Source organism: Oculina patagonica, chromosome 11 (assembly GCF_052425735.1).
Source record: "Oculina patagonica isolate OP01 chromosome 11, crgOcupat, whole genome shotgun sequence".
NCBI classification, from domain to species: Eukaryota; Metazoa; Cnidaria; class Anthozoa; order Scleractinia; family Oculinidae; genus Oculina; species Oculina patagonica.
The window spans coordinates 8,473,383-8,490,313 of record NC_135768.1 but is presented as its reverse complement, the minus strand read 5'-3'; the positions used below and the strand labels follow the sequence as shown (position 1 = coordinate 8,490,313).

The 16,931-nt window shown below is 37.7% G+C and overlaps 1 protein-coding gene across 1 annotated transcript in view; it reads left to right on the top strand.

Annotated features, from left to right (window-relative positions):
- The first annotated feature begins 717 nt into the window (after positions 1-717).
- LOC144631062 (gamma-glutamyl hydrolase-like) overlaps positions 718-16,931 on the top strand; it is a 49,048-nt gene continuing 32,834 nt past the window's right edge. Inside the window, exon 1 of the mRNA XM_078489439.1 lies at positions 718-828. The gene's annotated coding sequence lies outside the window, so the exon portion shown is untranslated. The remainder of the gene's footprint in view (positions 829-16,931) is intronic.

Below are 16,931 nucleotides of genomic sequence, written 5' to 3'. Positions count from 1 at the left end.
GATATTTCATTTATTCACATTAACATAGTGATGTACTAAGAAACGAAATCTTGTCACTTACTATCCCGATTTTTCACGAGATATCTTTTATTGAAATCAACATATATGGGCTATTGACCAATCGTGAGATCAAGTTGCGTAAATGGCAGGATATTGGCCAAGTTCTTTTTTCTTGTTGCGTTTTATCGGTCCACTGAAACACAAAAAAAAGAACGAAGCCAATATCTTGTCATCTCGACCGAACAAGCTTCTTCAAAAAAGGATTAATTATATGACTTTTTTCGAGCACTTAAAAGGAAGCGAGTTGCACGCACAATCAATGGCGAACGCAAAAATCATTTCATTGGTTTAAAGTTAATGAGTGGCTGCCAAATTCTAAAATGGTTCAAGGCGAAGTAAAACGATGCGACAACAGCGAAATTCACCTTTTTTAACCCTCAAAAGGATATTGAAATGGCTTAAATTTGCGAATCAACGTTAAGTTTGAAGAGCGAAGCCTACAAGAATGTCCATTCCATCTGGCCGCCAGCTTTTGATTATTGGACGCTTTGCAGAGTATTTGCTCGCTTCTGGCGCTTTATCGGTGCAAACCTGCCGTGACACGAGCTGAATATTAAAATTGTGATTGTTGAAAGCGTTTTGGACTTACTACTTCACGGGAAAAGCCTGAACTTCTCTACATCATCAATTTAAATGTTCGACCCATCCTTGTTCGACGTGAGCGTTAGAGGCTTCGTTGAAAAGATGTTAAGCTTGCAGTGTGGTTCGCCGTGCCGTCCACTTTCGTCGATTTTTGAATATAAGTTTGACGAGTACTTTATTCTTCAGGTATGGCACTAACTTCAGTTTCCCCCTTTTTCGCTAAACAAAATATGCAACTGATATCATGTCTTTAAGTCGCTTTGCGTTTTAAGAGGCTCCGACTGAGAATATGAAGAATCGTTGGACAGGCTGGGAAAATCGAAAATCTTGAAACTTTGCCTGAATAACACCTTTGGGGAACTATGTTCGAAAATATTATTCTCATCTTCTAGGAATTTATGGTTTTCGAGAAATTAAGAAAAAACGAAAATAACGGTTTTAGCTCATTAAATATGCAAAAAATGTGCGTAAAAATGGCAAAGTTCTCGATATTCCTATAAGAGCAATTTTCAATGCTTTGAATCGAAATAAACTTAGAATAATAGCTTGACCTTTCTTCTTTCAGGCAAAATAAACTTTCAATTTTTTTCGGCTATTTTGAGGTTTCCTTCGCCTTTTAAAATATTGCTTTATCAAGCACTTCGGGAAAGGGCAAAAATTGAGAAACTTTGGAGGCCGAAAAAGCACCTTGGTATGTCCGATATCGAGTCAAAATAAACACTGTGCAAAAGCTCGATGTCTTTTCTGTTATAATATCAAATAAAAAATCTGGGCACTCAAGATTCACACAAATGAGAAACGAAAGTTTACGACCCCTTCGTGTCTAATTTGCATAAAGCTAATTTTTGAATTCGTCCTCCGCTAAGTGATCTGGTCCGCTAAATTTACATTTGGGAGCTATGATTTGCACAAAGAAAGCAAGTTTAAACTTTATTTGATTTTGTTGATGTCTTATGCCGATATACTGGTTATATAGACGCGAAGAAAGAAGAAAAAACAGTAAAATCATCGACTGAGCTCATTGCGTGACCTGCGTCACGTTATGAATTTTCTTGTCAATAATTGAATTTGATTTGTTTGTTAGGACTCTTGCATTTCAAATTTAAGATTAAAGAGTGAGATAATAATATCATTCACTTACTTGAAATTGGGAATGATTTGTATCTTTTATTTACTCTGGCGGGTAACTTACGTCAAAGCTATAACTTGCGTAGTATTATTAATTTGGAAGTTGACTTCAGTTATGAACATAAACGTACATAAATATTATGAACATATATCGCTGTTTCCGTTTCAGTTGTCGTTTATAATGGAAATAAAATACCAAAAGTTTCTCATCTTGTTTTAAAACAACTATATAAAAGGTTTCGATCGTGCAAAACCCATTCATATTCATTCATTCAGATGCACATCACAAAATTAAATTAATTTATAATTCCCTTTAAAGAGACCGAACACGTACCAGGGTCGTAACGAGGTATATGGGATCAGGGATCAAAGGCCTGAAAAGGGGTGGGATCAAGGATCACAGCCCCGGGATCTGGGATCACAACCAGTGGGATCGGGATCAGCAGTGTTTTTCATGGAATCAGGGATCAGGCTGTCCTAGAATAACAATAACAATCACAAATTGCACATTTACCGGGATTTTTCATGCTTAGTTGCTATTTATAGACTTTATGCTTTATTTCATAAAGTATTTCATGACCGGGCAGTACTGGCTAGTCACGCAATCGTTGATAACTTTGTGGGTTTAAATTTTGTCTTACTCACGCTGCGTGTCATATGATATGTCATATGATCACGTTGGCCCATTGCTGGATGTTGACCATTCGACTCATTGTTGTTTGGACAAATTTCGTTGATTTTCGATTCGATCCATGGGGAAAAAGAAAAAGAAGGACGATAATTCATTAAGAAGGCAAAGTGATGTTTGATTTAAAGTCTTTGTCGTCCTCGTGCTTGTTAAAATCTGCACTATTTTTGACAAATTGAAATTTATGACCCAGAAACATCCCAGATCACGTTTCTGGTCACCTAAACTGTACGAAGGAAGCTCACTAATGCGCTCATCAAGCAGGTAAGTACAATTCCCGATGTGTTTTTACAATGAATTTGTATATACCTGTATATAATAGAACAGTGAATAGCGCTTTTGGCGCGCGCTGATAGCTGCTTGGAGGTGAATATTTAACAATTATTCCACGAGCGCGTGTTGGATATGAGATGGTAGATAGCCAACGAAGCGCATAGCGCCGAGTTCGCTATAACGATCTCAAATCCAACAAGCGCGAGTGGAATGATTCTTTTATTAAAAACGCCCAAAGAATTGCAATATTTGAGCTCCCCAGCTATTTTCTTTGACGCGTATTGGCTACCAAATTTGTTGTGAATGGTATATGAGCTCATATACCATTGCCTGTTAACCAATCGAAACGCAGGAATTGCAATATACCATTGCTAGTTTTTTTAATAATGTCAAATATCCATTGGCGGCTAAGCCTACCACAATCCGTGACGGCCGTCCAATAACACGTCCTGACATTCTCGGGTGGCATTTGATAGTACCAGGAGTTTTGCAAAAATCCTTCAAAATAATTTAGTAATACCAGGAGCCCATGGGCTCCTGGTAATACGGTATCCTTTATTATTGTTTTTTTTTTTTCAAAGAATAGAATTACTACTCGTGTCCACAGCAAATCCCAAGACATTTTATAGAGGTCCATAGAGAATGTCCTATGTTTGACATGTTTTCTCGGCTTATCTTCATTATTACACGTGTTGCGCAGGTCTCAGCACAGGCAGACCAATTGTTGTAGGTGACTCTAACACATTGTTTCTAGAGTTGTAGATCTCACAGTAAAAATGTCAAAAAGAATGTATTTATTTTCACTTATTTGTTTCTTCAGTTGTCCTGGTCGCTGTAGAGTCATTGGCACTGTATTTTAACAAATATGCTGAGGAAAGCCTGCTTACCTTTAATCCACTGTCTCCTGTAATTTCCTGGCTCGTTTAAAAGCAGCTCTAGCGAATCTTTTTACTCGAGGTACAACCCATTTCGTTTAGAGTGGCGGACTTGATGAAAGTCTTTTTCGTACAGAGCAAAGGTGTCCACAAGGTCCTGATCTAGCATTTGCAAATCCCACAAGAGATGCTTTCAAAATGTATCATTCGTCGTTTCACAAAACAGAGTTGTTCCCCTCTGAAAACAACTTGCACTGTATTGAATAGGATGTCTGCTTTCCAAGTTTTACGACTCTGGGTGTGGAATAATTGGAACCCAAGTCGTCCTACTCTAGACATTCATGATTATGCCAACCATAGACAAAGCTGCGTCATAGAATCCGTGCAGAGGGGGAAACTGTGTATAACTCTTCCTTCGCGATGTAGGCTGGACCTTCGGGCCATTACAACGAATAAATTCAAAAATTCAAAAAAGGAGTTTGAGTGGTTTTATTACTGTGCAAAGATCAGACAAGACAATTTTAGACAGGAAAAAAAGACGTTTTACGAGCAGAAGCAAGAGATTTGAGGCTCATTGCCAAGTTATTTAAGGAATGAATTCGCATCCATGTCCAATGCTGTCGTGACTAGATTCGACCCGAAAGAAGAACTTTCTATTCTTTGTCGATCGGAAACATACATCTCATTAGCGATTAGCTGGATACAGCGGTGCCTGTCGATTCCATCGATTCATCGAATGGATAATATTATTCACAAACGAAAATTATGACCAATCGACACGCTTTGAAGCTGGACGCAGTAGATCCGGCATGAGAGTAACACGATATGTAGTTTAACTATACTAGTTGCTAATTGCGTGAGTATTTTTAAAAATAATTCGTGAGTTTTCTAAAAATTAGATTTCAAAGAAACATGAATTCTTGCGAAATATACGCAACAGTTTTATATGCAATTTTCTCGGGTCTAGTTCCTATTAATTAAATGACTGCAAAAATCATATAAGGAACCTTCTTTAGAACAAGACAGCAAACAGTCCCTGCAGTTTCAGGGGTAAAACACGTTTAACTTAACTGCACGAGGAATCTCCTGCAATTGACATGTGTGGTATATATCCGAGTGTAGCATAGTAAAACGATTATTCACCTCAGTTTCGGCGAGAATATCCAAACCTATTTAACTCCGCTCTCCACTCTTAAATTAAGATGTTTTCAATGATGAATGAAAATCATATTCGTCTATATAACTTGCACAGACATACTGCAGTCTTCCCTCCTCCTTAACAAGAACATGACAAGAATGAACAATAGCACAGCATTACAGGAAACGCTATGTATCCCTTACTAAAAGTTCAGGAATTAAACAGTATCAGCCACTTTGGTTCGGTTATACATGCAGTAAAAATAAGAGGAGGTCAATGATATTTGTGCCAGTAAAGGTAAAAGGGAATCAAGCGCGCTAACCATTAGGCCACCGCGTCCTGTGTGCCAGTAAGCGTTCCTTTTAAGCGCTGATTGTGAAACATGGATGGATGAAGTCGAACAGGAGAAGTGGGAGATCAGGCATATTCAGATAGGCACCAATGTTTTGGATAATTTCTTCAGAAAGAAATACGAGGAACGGTATTCTGTGTTTTATTAAGGTTTTTTATTAAAGAAATTGTAAACAGTTCATTTTGTGCTGGCGTGGTTGTAGTTATACTGATTAGATGCTAATGTACTGCAAAATCGACATCGAGGCAAAATTATAAGGAATGAATGAAGTGGGATCAACAAAATTTGGGGGGGATCAGGGATCAAAGTTACCATAACTTTTGGGATCAGGGATCAAAATTTTGGGTAAAAAGATGGGATCAGTTGTGAAAAAATATACCTCGTTACGACCCTGACGTACACAGCGACAGAACTCGGCGCCAGGACATTTAACACAAAGCACGAAATTATTCGGCTGAAATTTAAAAATAGAATGACCCTTTACAGTTGTGCTTCTCCTGTTGGTGGGGCTTGGAGTCCAAGCCCAGAAAATCCAGAATTTGTCCAGTTTGTAAATTACCATGCAAAAGCACACTTCAAATTTTGTTACATCTTGTCCGACAGATACTGAAAGCATCGATAGCGAAGGAAAATTGTTAGTTGCCCTTGCAGGTAAGGTAATATATATATTTTTTTTTTCTTTGAACCACATCTATGTATAGGTAACTGAATTAATGCAAGCTTAACTATCCAAACCTTGGGATTTTTTCGCTGGCGGACTGGAGAAGCAAGATGTTCTATACCAATGGAAAGTGCGAGCCATAAGCCTTCTTTCACTCGGGAGGATCGCGGAATAGCAAGCAACCCTGCTCTATTTTACAAGAGACGGGTATGCTTGTTCCAGCTAGATCACGGAAATATCAACTTTCCGGTGAAGGTAAGGTAAATTTAATATTTGTTTTTTTCTTTGAACCACATTATTTTATAAGGTTCACACTAGCGACATAACGACATGGACATAACGGTCTTTCTTTATGTCGTTATGCTTATGTCATTATGTTCCAACTATGTCGTTATGTTAGGCGGTTGTTCACACTGGTGACATAAAACATCAACGTGAGGTGTTTTTTGCATTTGCGTGACCTTGCCGTTATGTCGTTATGTCGCTAATCTGAACCAGGCCTTATAACTGAATTGATACAAGTTAAACTATCCCATACCTGAAGCGCTAGAATGCCAAGAAAACATGACAGTTTGCCCGAAATACAGGGACACCTCGGTATTAACTTTTAACACTTTTCCTCGATATTGTAAACATCGCTTTTGTTTTTTTATAAAATGCCATTTGACTATATCCATTCCCACTATCTATCAATCAATCAATCAATCAATCAATCAATCAATCAATCAATCAATCAATCAATCAATCAAAGACTTCATTAACATGTCAAAAGGTGCCAGGGGAAACACCCTCTGCTAATTGGGGATACTTAAATTAATATAAACCTACCATATATAAACTAAGAAACGGATAAAATGCTAACAACTATTGACTAATCATAATTTCATTCACCAACCTGAAATTGGGAATGATTATATATTTTATTTAATCGCGTAACTTACGTCAAAAATAAAACGTATGTTCAATGTATTAGCCTTACGAACAAGCGGTGTTGCTAAAGGGGAAGAGAACGCATGTGCTTCGACTAGCCTTCAGAAGAAGACCTACTAAGAAGAAGGCCTATTCTACGGGAAATTGCGGGCCATAAGTTTTCTTTTAGAATTTCACCCTGGGGGTATCGTGGAAAAGACACCAAGCAACCCTGCTTTGCAATCCTGTTACTTCATTTTGTTTTTATAATAACTACTTCTTCATATTCGGCGGGGCAGGGAGGCTGGGGGGTGGTAGACCCTCCAAACGAATTTGGGGGTGGGGCTTCTTCGACCCCCCCCCCCCCCCCCCACGTTTTAGTGCCGAAAATATCGTGAGCGCAGCATAAAATTAGTTTGACAAGATATTCCGTCTCGTGAGTAAGTCATTGGAAGTCTTCGGGAAACTTCGTTTATGTACGGAAAAGTTCAAAAAAATAATTTGAAACGTTCGTATGGCCAACGAACAACAAACGGGAATCTTCGGAAATCTTCGGTCTAGAAATTGCTGAGAAAACAAGACCAATTACTTGTACAGATAAAAGTTGCTCCAAATATGAAAACCTGCCGAGTATTTTTGCGACAGTCTAGTTCCCTCCAAGTTCCAAAACGCTCCGCTGCCTCTGCTTAGCTTCCAACTTTTGGTATATAATTGCCAGAGCGAATATCTGGCAACACTGGTTGAAAACCAACGTCTGTCACTTAATGCCTTCGCTAACGTGTTAGACTACAGAACGAGTGGTTTAGCGCGGCTCGAAGGATCAAGCGGATAAACAACTGTACCACTTAACAATCGCGTGCGCGTTCTTGTGTTTGCACTCGCCTGCTCGCGCGTTCACATACGCTTTCTATCCCTTGAGCAACACCGCTTGTTCTTAAGGCTAGTAGGGTAAGGTCAACTGTCATTTTATAACTTAAAACCAATAGCGATTTTTACAATATTAAAGAAAGTGTTTTAACTTAAAAGTCTAGGAAATACTATAGTAATCATGTAGGCTATTATTCACCAAATTTTTACTTGGAAGTTGTCACTGTGGGCTTAAAACAAAATTAACTAACAGAAAGTTAATGCTTATGTGATCCAGCTCAAACAAGCATACCCGTCTCTTGTAAAACAGAGCAGGGTTCCTTGCTGTTCTGCGATCGTCCCCGAGTAAAAGAAGGCTTATGGCTAGCAATTTCCATTGGTATAGAACATCTTGCAACCCAGTCCGCCAGCGAAAGAGCGTGTTCTTGTATTTATGGCAAACTGTCATATGTTCTTGGCATTCTTGCGCTACAAAAATCCTAAGGTATTGGATAGTTTAGCTTGTATTAATTCAGTTACCCATACATAAATGTGGTTCAAAGAAAAAATATATATTTTACCTTACCTGCACGGGCAACTAACAATTTTCCTTCGCTATCGATGCTTTCAGTATCTGTCAGACAAGATGTAACAAAATTTGAAGTGTGCTTTTGCATGGTAATTTACAAACTGGACAAATTCTTGATTTTCTGGGCTTGAACTACAAGCCCAACCAACAAGAGAGGCACAACTGTAAAGGGTCATTCTATTTTTAAATTTCAGCCGAATAATTTCGTGCTTTGTGTTAAATGTGATTTGTCTTGGCGCCGGGTCCTGTCGCTGTGTACATGTTCGGTCTCTTTAATCTAATTTTGTGATGTACATCTGAATGAATGAATGGATTTTGCACGATCGAAACCTTTTATATAGTTGTTTTAAAACAAGATGAGAAACTTTTGGTATTTTATTTCCATTCATGACAACTGAACGGGAGCTAACAGCGATATATGTTCATCATAGTTTTAATAATTATGTACGTTTATGTTCATAAAAAGTAAACTTCCAAATTAATAATAACTACACGATTTATATTTTTGACGTAAGTTACGCGAGTAAATAAAATATACAAATCATTCCCAATTTAAGGTAAGTGAATGATATTATTATCTTAATCTTTAATCTTAAATTTGAAATGTAAGAGTCCTAACAAACAAATCTTTCCTCCGATCTTTTTAATTCAATTATTGACAAGAAAATTCATAACGTGACGCAGGTCACGCAATGGGGAGCTCAGCCGATGATTTTACTGTTTTTTCTTCTTTCTTCGCGTCTATATAACCAGTATATCGGCATAAGACGTCAACAAAATCAAATAAAGTTTAAACTTGCTTCTTTGTGCAAATCATAGCTCCCAAATGTAAATTTAGCGGACCAGATCACTTAGCGGAGGACGAATTCAAAAATTAGCTTTATGCAAATTAGACACGAAGAGGTCGTAAACTTTCTTTTCTCATTTGTGTGAATCTTGAGTGCCCAGATTTTTTATTTGATATTATAACAGAAGAGACATCGAGCTTTTGCACAGTGTTTATTTTGACTCGATATCGGACATACCAAGGTGCTTTTTCAGCCTCCAAAGTTTCTCAATTTTTGCCCTTTCCCGAAGTGCTTGATAACGCAATATTTTAAAAGGCGAAGGAAACCTCAAAATAGCCGGAAAAAATTGAAAGTTTATGTTGCCTAAAAGAAGAAAGGTCAAGCTATTACCGTAATGATTCGATTTAGCGCCCGGGGCGCTTATTTACTTTTGGCACCTCAAGGGAGGGCGCTTATTCGAGACAGGGCGCTTATTCGGGACAGGGCGCTTATTTAATTTTTTGAGAAACAACCAAATGTATCTAACAATAAAAGGAACTGTAACAGTAAGAAATTGTTAAAAGTTCAGTTACTTTTAAAATAATTGTTTATTTTAGTAGTAAATATATACATGAACTGTACGGTGAACGGTCAGGAGCTTATCTAGTTGACGTCAATGACTTCATTAGGGGCAGTTATCCACAATAGGGGCACAAATTGGAATGAGGGTGCTTATAAGAATGGGGGCGCTAATAAGAATGGGGGCGCTTATTGGAATAGGGGCGCTTATTTACAAAAACACATTCGAAGGGGGGCGCTTATTCGGAAGGGGGCGCTTATTGGAAGGAGGGCGCTAAATCGAATCATTACGGTATTCTAAGTTTATTTCGATTCAAAACATTGAAAATTGCTCTTATAGGAATATCGAGAACTTTGCCATTTTTACGCATATTTTTTGCATATTTAATGAGCTAAAACCGTTATTTTCGTTTTTTCTTAATTTCTCGAAAACCATAAATTCCTAGAAGATGAGAATAATATTTTCGAACATAGTTCCCCAAAGGTGTTATTCAGGCAAAGTTTCAAGATTTTCGATTTTCCCAGCCTGTCCAACGATTCTTCATATTCTCAGTCGGAGCCTCTTAATTTTTGTATTAGCTGGTTTTTGCGGCAAATAAAATTCACGAAACTCGTTAACATTTGCTTAAAAGGAAGTAAACGAGAACAACCCGCCAAACGCGGTCGTGCAATACATCGTGCACGACTTTGGCAGGGCATAGAAATTCGGTGATTCAACCAAATCCAAAAACATTTTCGCTGACTTTCTTATAATAACAAGTACATTTATTTCGGCCAAACATTGTGGGTTATGGACCCTAGCTTACCAGTTAACGATATTGTTAGACCTGTTTAAAATCGCTGCACAGCAGGTGATTTATTTAACACACCCGAACAAAGAATGGAACAAAGAAACCGGAGCAGAACACTCAGGTTTTTGTAAGAAAAGCGCCCGTTAGGTGTATATTTTGCAATTATCCTGCTATACAACTTGTCTAACTGTCTTGAAGGCGTTGATTTCTGACAAGGTGAAATTGTCGGGCTTTTCACAAGGAAACTCACAAAAGGGATTACTTATACAAAATGGGCATCCTTTCTAGTGAAGGTTTTTTTAAGCTGACGCTGGCTTCTGGAATTTTAGTTGCAATTGCTTTTCAATTTGTTGTATCATTTGAACACCACGAAGGAAAGCAGCGTTATGTTAACCCCGAAAGCGTTATTAAAACAAATCGTCCAATCATAGGTGAGTACAGTCTATTTGTACGTATTTTGCCAAAATAACTCAACCTCCTCGTCTTTAAAGGGTCTGTGTCACAGATTTCAGCCAAATTTAAACATGGAAAATGACCACCCAATTCCATGAACTATAAAAATAACCTCTTAAAACAATGTAGGAACATGTCAATAACACAGCAAATACGGCTAAAAGCAACTAAGCTTAAGATTGAAACGAATTGCGATATGGGTTTTTGAAATATTGTTGGGCTGATAAGTTTTCAGAGACAGTTTTCAAAGATAGTCTCGTTTACTTGCAACTTTAAATTATAACGCCAGTTAGACACATTAGGTTGCAATGAAGCTATGGTTTTGTCATTTGGATCCATTGGAGTAATTTCTTTGCAAACATTAAGTTTCATAGAAAGTATTTGGCAAAACTAAATAAAATAAACTTAACTCAGCTGTGACACAGTCCCTTTAAATTTTCCAGTAATACAGTAAAAATCCGCGAGCTGAGTAACAACCTAACATTTAAGAACCTGTTAAGCTAAAAATTGCCAGTTAGACCCCCCCCCCCTCCCCCCCATTTATTTGGAACAGGTTCTTATTTTCTAAAATCGATTTAAAATGTTTATTCCCGTGTGATTAACGTTTGACTCGATTTATGTTATAGTCATTTTTACATAAAAACCTATTTGGTAGGCAAATTTCATATATTAATGGAAGAGGCTGCATATTGTTCTATTAGCAACAATGTAAATTTTTCTTCAGAAAATGAGAACTTTTTAAGAACCTAAATAGCGTAAATTTGTGCTTATTACCAATTAATAAATATGTAAGATCCTGTTTAGGCTTACTTGGAAAAAAATGCAGGTTATAAACTAGATAGATCGATTAGTTAAATCTTGTTATTAATGATATGACTCCTTTAGAGTGAATATAGTCTTTCGAAAGTATTTTATAGTGAAAGTGAATGATTGCCAAAGCATTCATTTTGTATTATCCAAAGAAGTCAGTGTGATAGTGTGGAAGTCAAACAAATATCCTTTATATCAGAGAATCGAGACGCAGTTTAAATGGCTAAATGGCACCAGTTTGATCCCAAATTAAGAGAAAACATTGAAGAGGCAAAGTTTTCAGTTCCTAAAGAAACGGCTGTTTTGCTACGTCGGTGGGCAAGTGAAACATTTCGTAATTACCTTATTATAGGAAATTAACGCTTGTGTTAATTAAGGTGTTTGAAATTAACACGACTTAAATTAACGCGAGTTGAAGGAAAAATTATTTCCCAGTAAAGGAAATTAACGCGAAATTTCAAAATTAAGGACATTAACGCGACGTACGCAAAGAAAAAAGCTAGTTCATAAACAGGAACAAGTTATTTCAACACTAGGCGTATAATGTTAAACGGAAACAATGTCCGTGGTACTTAACTTAAACGTAGGACCATTTCTAGCGTTCTTCAAAGTTTCAGTGATACCAACAGATTTACACCCTGACAAATTAATGCTTTTTTCTAAGAGTTGAGAACGTCTGGACTGTATCAAGAAATTGGGGCAAAATAATGGAAATTAAGGTCATGGAAATTAACGCTCCACTAAATTAAGGGTGCGTTTATTTCCTATAATAAGGTAAATTATTATCAACAGGAAGTTGATAAAAGTAAATAAACCGCCGTAGAGAATTTTAAAAAGTTGACGTCTCGCGCGTAAGCTCTTCGTCGAAGCAAAGTGATCGAATTACCTCCTATACACCTTATTCATAAATGGCGGAACGCGCGGAAGAGTTTGGGTCGAGTACATGAAAGCGAGGCTAGTGAGGCTTCGGCTTCGAACCAAAACAAAGAAAAGTATGGCGAATTGAAGTAGTATTTGATAATTCTTGAAATATCTCGTCGGTTAGAAAGCGATTCTTAGGTTTTGATGACTGCCATGGGAATCTCTGGTTTGTCAACTGCAGTTATGGCCGTATATTACTATAGTATCGTTTTAATGGAAGACTTTGGAAGCTTGAAAAATATAGATATTATAGAGACTATAGCGATTTTGCACGTCTCTGGATATGGAAAGTAAAAAAAATCGCCAACATTGTGCGACTAGCTTAAAAATAGCTTAAAAATATTTTAAACAGCTTAAAAATATTTTAGTTCAGTCTATCGTTTTACAAAACTTTCACCCGCTAACCTCGGCATTCGAACCCGAGCATTCAAATGTATACACAATTTAAAAATCACAAATGGATCAGTATATATGGACAAAAAAATCAACAAGACAATTTGGTATCAAAGAGGTGCTTAAATTCTGAATTCAGCAAATGTATCGGAATATTTAAAATTGCAAGAATCTTACCGCTGTAAAATTTATTTCAATTTAAAAAGTTTAAAATTTGAAAGCTCGCTCTTTATACCCTATTTCTACTTTCCTTGGCTTTACTTCTTCTCAAATTTAAAGATTTGTTACAAGTAACGTCTATAAAGAATGATCAACCGTTGTGAACAACATTTTAGCTTATTAATGTGTTCGAAGACAAAATACTCAAGAAACCTTGTGTCTTTATATAATCGCGATTTTTGCTTACCGTATCGAGAGACGTGTTAATTTTTTTTTAACAAGCTCCATAGTCTCTTTTATATCGTGTTTCTTTCCTCTGCCTTCCTGCAAGCTTCTTGGGTCTTCATAAAAAGGAAACTTGAAAGTAGTCTGGATTACAATTGTACACGAGCAGGCAGTGAAGAGACTGAGAGGATCGATGCGGTTTTCCGACGAAATTTTTTCCATGATTTGTGTTGAATTCGAAACCATACGGATAACAACTGTACACAAGGCAGTAAAGAGATTAAGAAGATCGATGCGGTTTCCGACGAAATTTCTCCATGATTTGTGTTGACTTCGCATCCATACGATCCTTTATGCAGTTGTCAAACCAGGGATTCCAACGGGCAGTCATCAAAACCCAAGAATCGCTTTCTAACCGACGAGATATTTCAAGAATTATCAAATACTACTTCAATTCGCCATACTTTTCTTTGTTTTGGTTCGAAGCCGAAGCCTCACTAGCCTCGCTTTCATGTACTCGACCCAAACTCTTCCGCGCGTTCCGCCATTTATGAATAAGGTGTATTATAAAACCTTTATTCAAGCTGGGTACTGAGATTTCAATCACCACAAAGTTATTACAGCTGTTTCCGATCACACGCGCCTTCAACGACATTTTTCTTGTTTGAAAAATGAGTTTTGATGGACGTCAATCATCCGTTTCCATCGCCAAACACATCGAAGAGACGACGCAAGGCCTTATAGCACTGATGCGACTTTTGTTTACAGTGATGAACGAGTTATGAGCAGTTATGACTTCGAAAGACTGAACGGACCGAATGTAGCGAAATAAACTTACTGGTCGGTTTACAGCCGGCTCAAATATTTTCCGAAAGACGGCTTGGAATGTAGAAGACGAAAGCTTGGTTAATTTACCGAATATTTGCGGCCGGGAGTTTTGAACACTGATCGTACTCAATTCAATTCCGAGCCATCCTCATTTCAGTGTCATTTGAGTTTGGTCGATTTAGTCTTCAAAATACCCAGACATAACTTTTAGAAATTCGGCAGAAAAAACCGTTTCGTCTTCACAGTTTCAGGCCGTGTCAATTCGGTCAATAAATTTGTGTTGAGTGCGTTTTGTCTTCATTCCAGGCCGTGATTCGTTAAATATATTTTCGTTGAGTCAGTTCAGTCTTCAAAATTCCCGGCCGTAATTCGGTAGATATGCACTTACCTTGAGTCCGTTTTACCTTCCTGGCCGTCATTGGAAGAATATATTTTACAAGTTAAGCTGGCTGTAATTCCTGGCCGCAATAGAAATTAACCAAGCTTTCGTCTTCGACATTCCAAGCCGTCTTTCGGAAAATATTTTAGCCGGCCGTAAACCGGCCACGGTAAGTTTATTTCGCTACGTTCGGTCCGTTCAGACTTTCGAAGTCATAACTGCTCAAAACTCGTTCATAACTGTAAACAAAAGTTACGTGTAAGGCTTTGCGTCGTCTCATCGATGTGTTTGGCGATGGACCAGCGAATTGAAACTGACGCGAAGAAGCGATCATTGTCGTGGAAACGGATGATTGACGTCCATCAAAACTCATTTTTCAAACAGGAGAAAAATGTCGTTGGAGGGCGCGTGTGATCGGTAACAGCTGTAATATAAATGCAAAATAAATGCAAAGTAAAGTAGAGACAGTGTAGAGATAACATCAACACACCGTCTCGAAAAATTTGGTGGAAAACTATATTCTGTAGAATTATCATAATACTAATAAACGTAATCTCGTGACGTGCTATCCCGTTTTTCCACGATATTTCATTTATTCAAATAAACATTATAATATACTAATTAACGAAATCTCGCGACTTACTAGCCCCGTTTTCCACGAGATTTCTTTTTATTCAAATAAACATAATTATTAATATGGGTTATTGACCAATCGCGAGGTCAACATGGCAGGAATATTAGCCACTTTCGTTTTTGAATTCTAATGAGAGAGCATTTCGACATACAATTAAGTATAAAAATTAGCGAAAATAAGCCACGACGTTTCGAACTCATCTTGAGTTCATTATCAAGTAGATAGAATAAAATAACGGTCGAGTTTAAGTTTAAATGCAAATAGAGATGATAGAGTATATCAGAATATTTTAAAGAAGTGTTTCGCGGTCATTAGCGTTCACAGTGTCAGTGCGTGCTGTATTTAATTAGGTAAATACTTCCGCACGTATTGAGCCCGCTTGCGTGTTTAGTGCTGGTTTTCTCTCGCGAATTAAAAGCATTTCGTTTACTAAACAATCCAGTTTCCCTTTGCATCTCTTTAAAACGGAAAACATATTTCTTATGTCAGGACTCACGACACCGTGAATTTCTTTTATGTGCTTGCCAATTACTGAGGTTTTGTGCTCCTCTATGCGCTGATGTAGATGTCGTGTGGTGTAACCCACATAATCAGCATCGCACTGATCACATTTAAATGAATAAACAACGCATTGATTGTTCACCAAAGCAGGCTTCTCCTCTTGTAACTTCAGCTTGTCGCCGATCTTAGCACTTGTGTAAACCGGTTGTAGCTCAGTTCCAATTTTCTTCCTGAGATCTTTCAACTGTTTGCGTACTGCGTCAGCGGATTTCTGATCTTTGAAAGGTAGGGAAATCCGCACGGGTTTGTTTGTTTCTCGGTCAGCCTCAAAGATTTCACCACAGGGTTGAGCTACAGAATTGACAAACGTTGCAATTGTCGAGTTGATGAGGTGGGTACTTGAGCTTTACAAACATCCATTTGAGTTGTTCACATTCAGCTGCAAAAGACTCCTTTGACGATGAGAGACGGTATGCCCGGTTCAGCATGGTTTTCAATAGGGAACTTTTGTAACGCTGATCAACGTGGCTCTGCTAATGAAGGAGTAAGCCAGTATTTGGTTTCCGATAGACGCTCGTTGTTAGTTGGCAGTCTATTTTCTCGATCATCATACCGAGGAACAGCAGTTTGTTGTTCTCGGCAATCTCCATTGTGAACTGTATACATGGATGGCATTCATTTAAAGTAGAGAAGAAGGAAGTTGCAGCTGGTACATTGGCCATTGTTGCGTATTTATGGACAGAGACGAAGTCAAGGTCCATAAACACTTCTAAATTGCAATGTATATTTCAATAAATGAAATTTTGTAAGCGACGAGGTTTCATTTACTCGCATATCGGGTTGTTTAGTTAAACCCGGGCAAGATAGTCACGAGGTTTCCTTAATCACTATATGTTAATTGATTTAATTGTTTTATAGAGTTAACTAACAGAATAAAGTTTTTCACGAAATTTCTTTCCGCCGATTTATCGCGCGTTTCCGATCGTGTTCGATTTCCTTTTCAGAAATAAAGTTTCAAGTTTCGGAGTCATCGTTACCGAAACTTATTTTTGAACGTGACTCTGATGATGTAGAAGAAATGCCCTGAAAGAAAAATTGGAGGCTGAATTCTCAAAAAAAGGAAAAAGATACAAAATATACTTTTTTGTTTCGTCGGCCTCGGCCGTTAAAGAGAACTGGCCAACTGAAGCTACTATTATGTTTGTTTCATGGGTAGAAGTTTTATCCGATTTCGTCCCAGACTCCCTAAACGCGGTGGTGCAACACATCAAGCAAGACTTTGACAGGGCATAGAAATTCGGCAATTCAGCCAAATCAAAAAAAAATTCGCTGACTTTCTTCGAATAAACAGTACATTTATTTCGGCAACAAAAAAACCGAAAAATTGGGA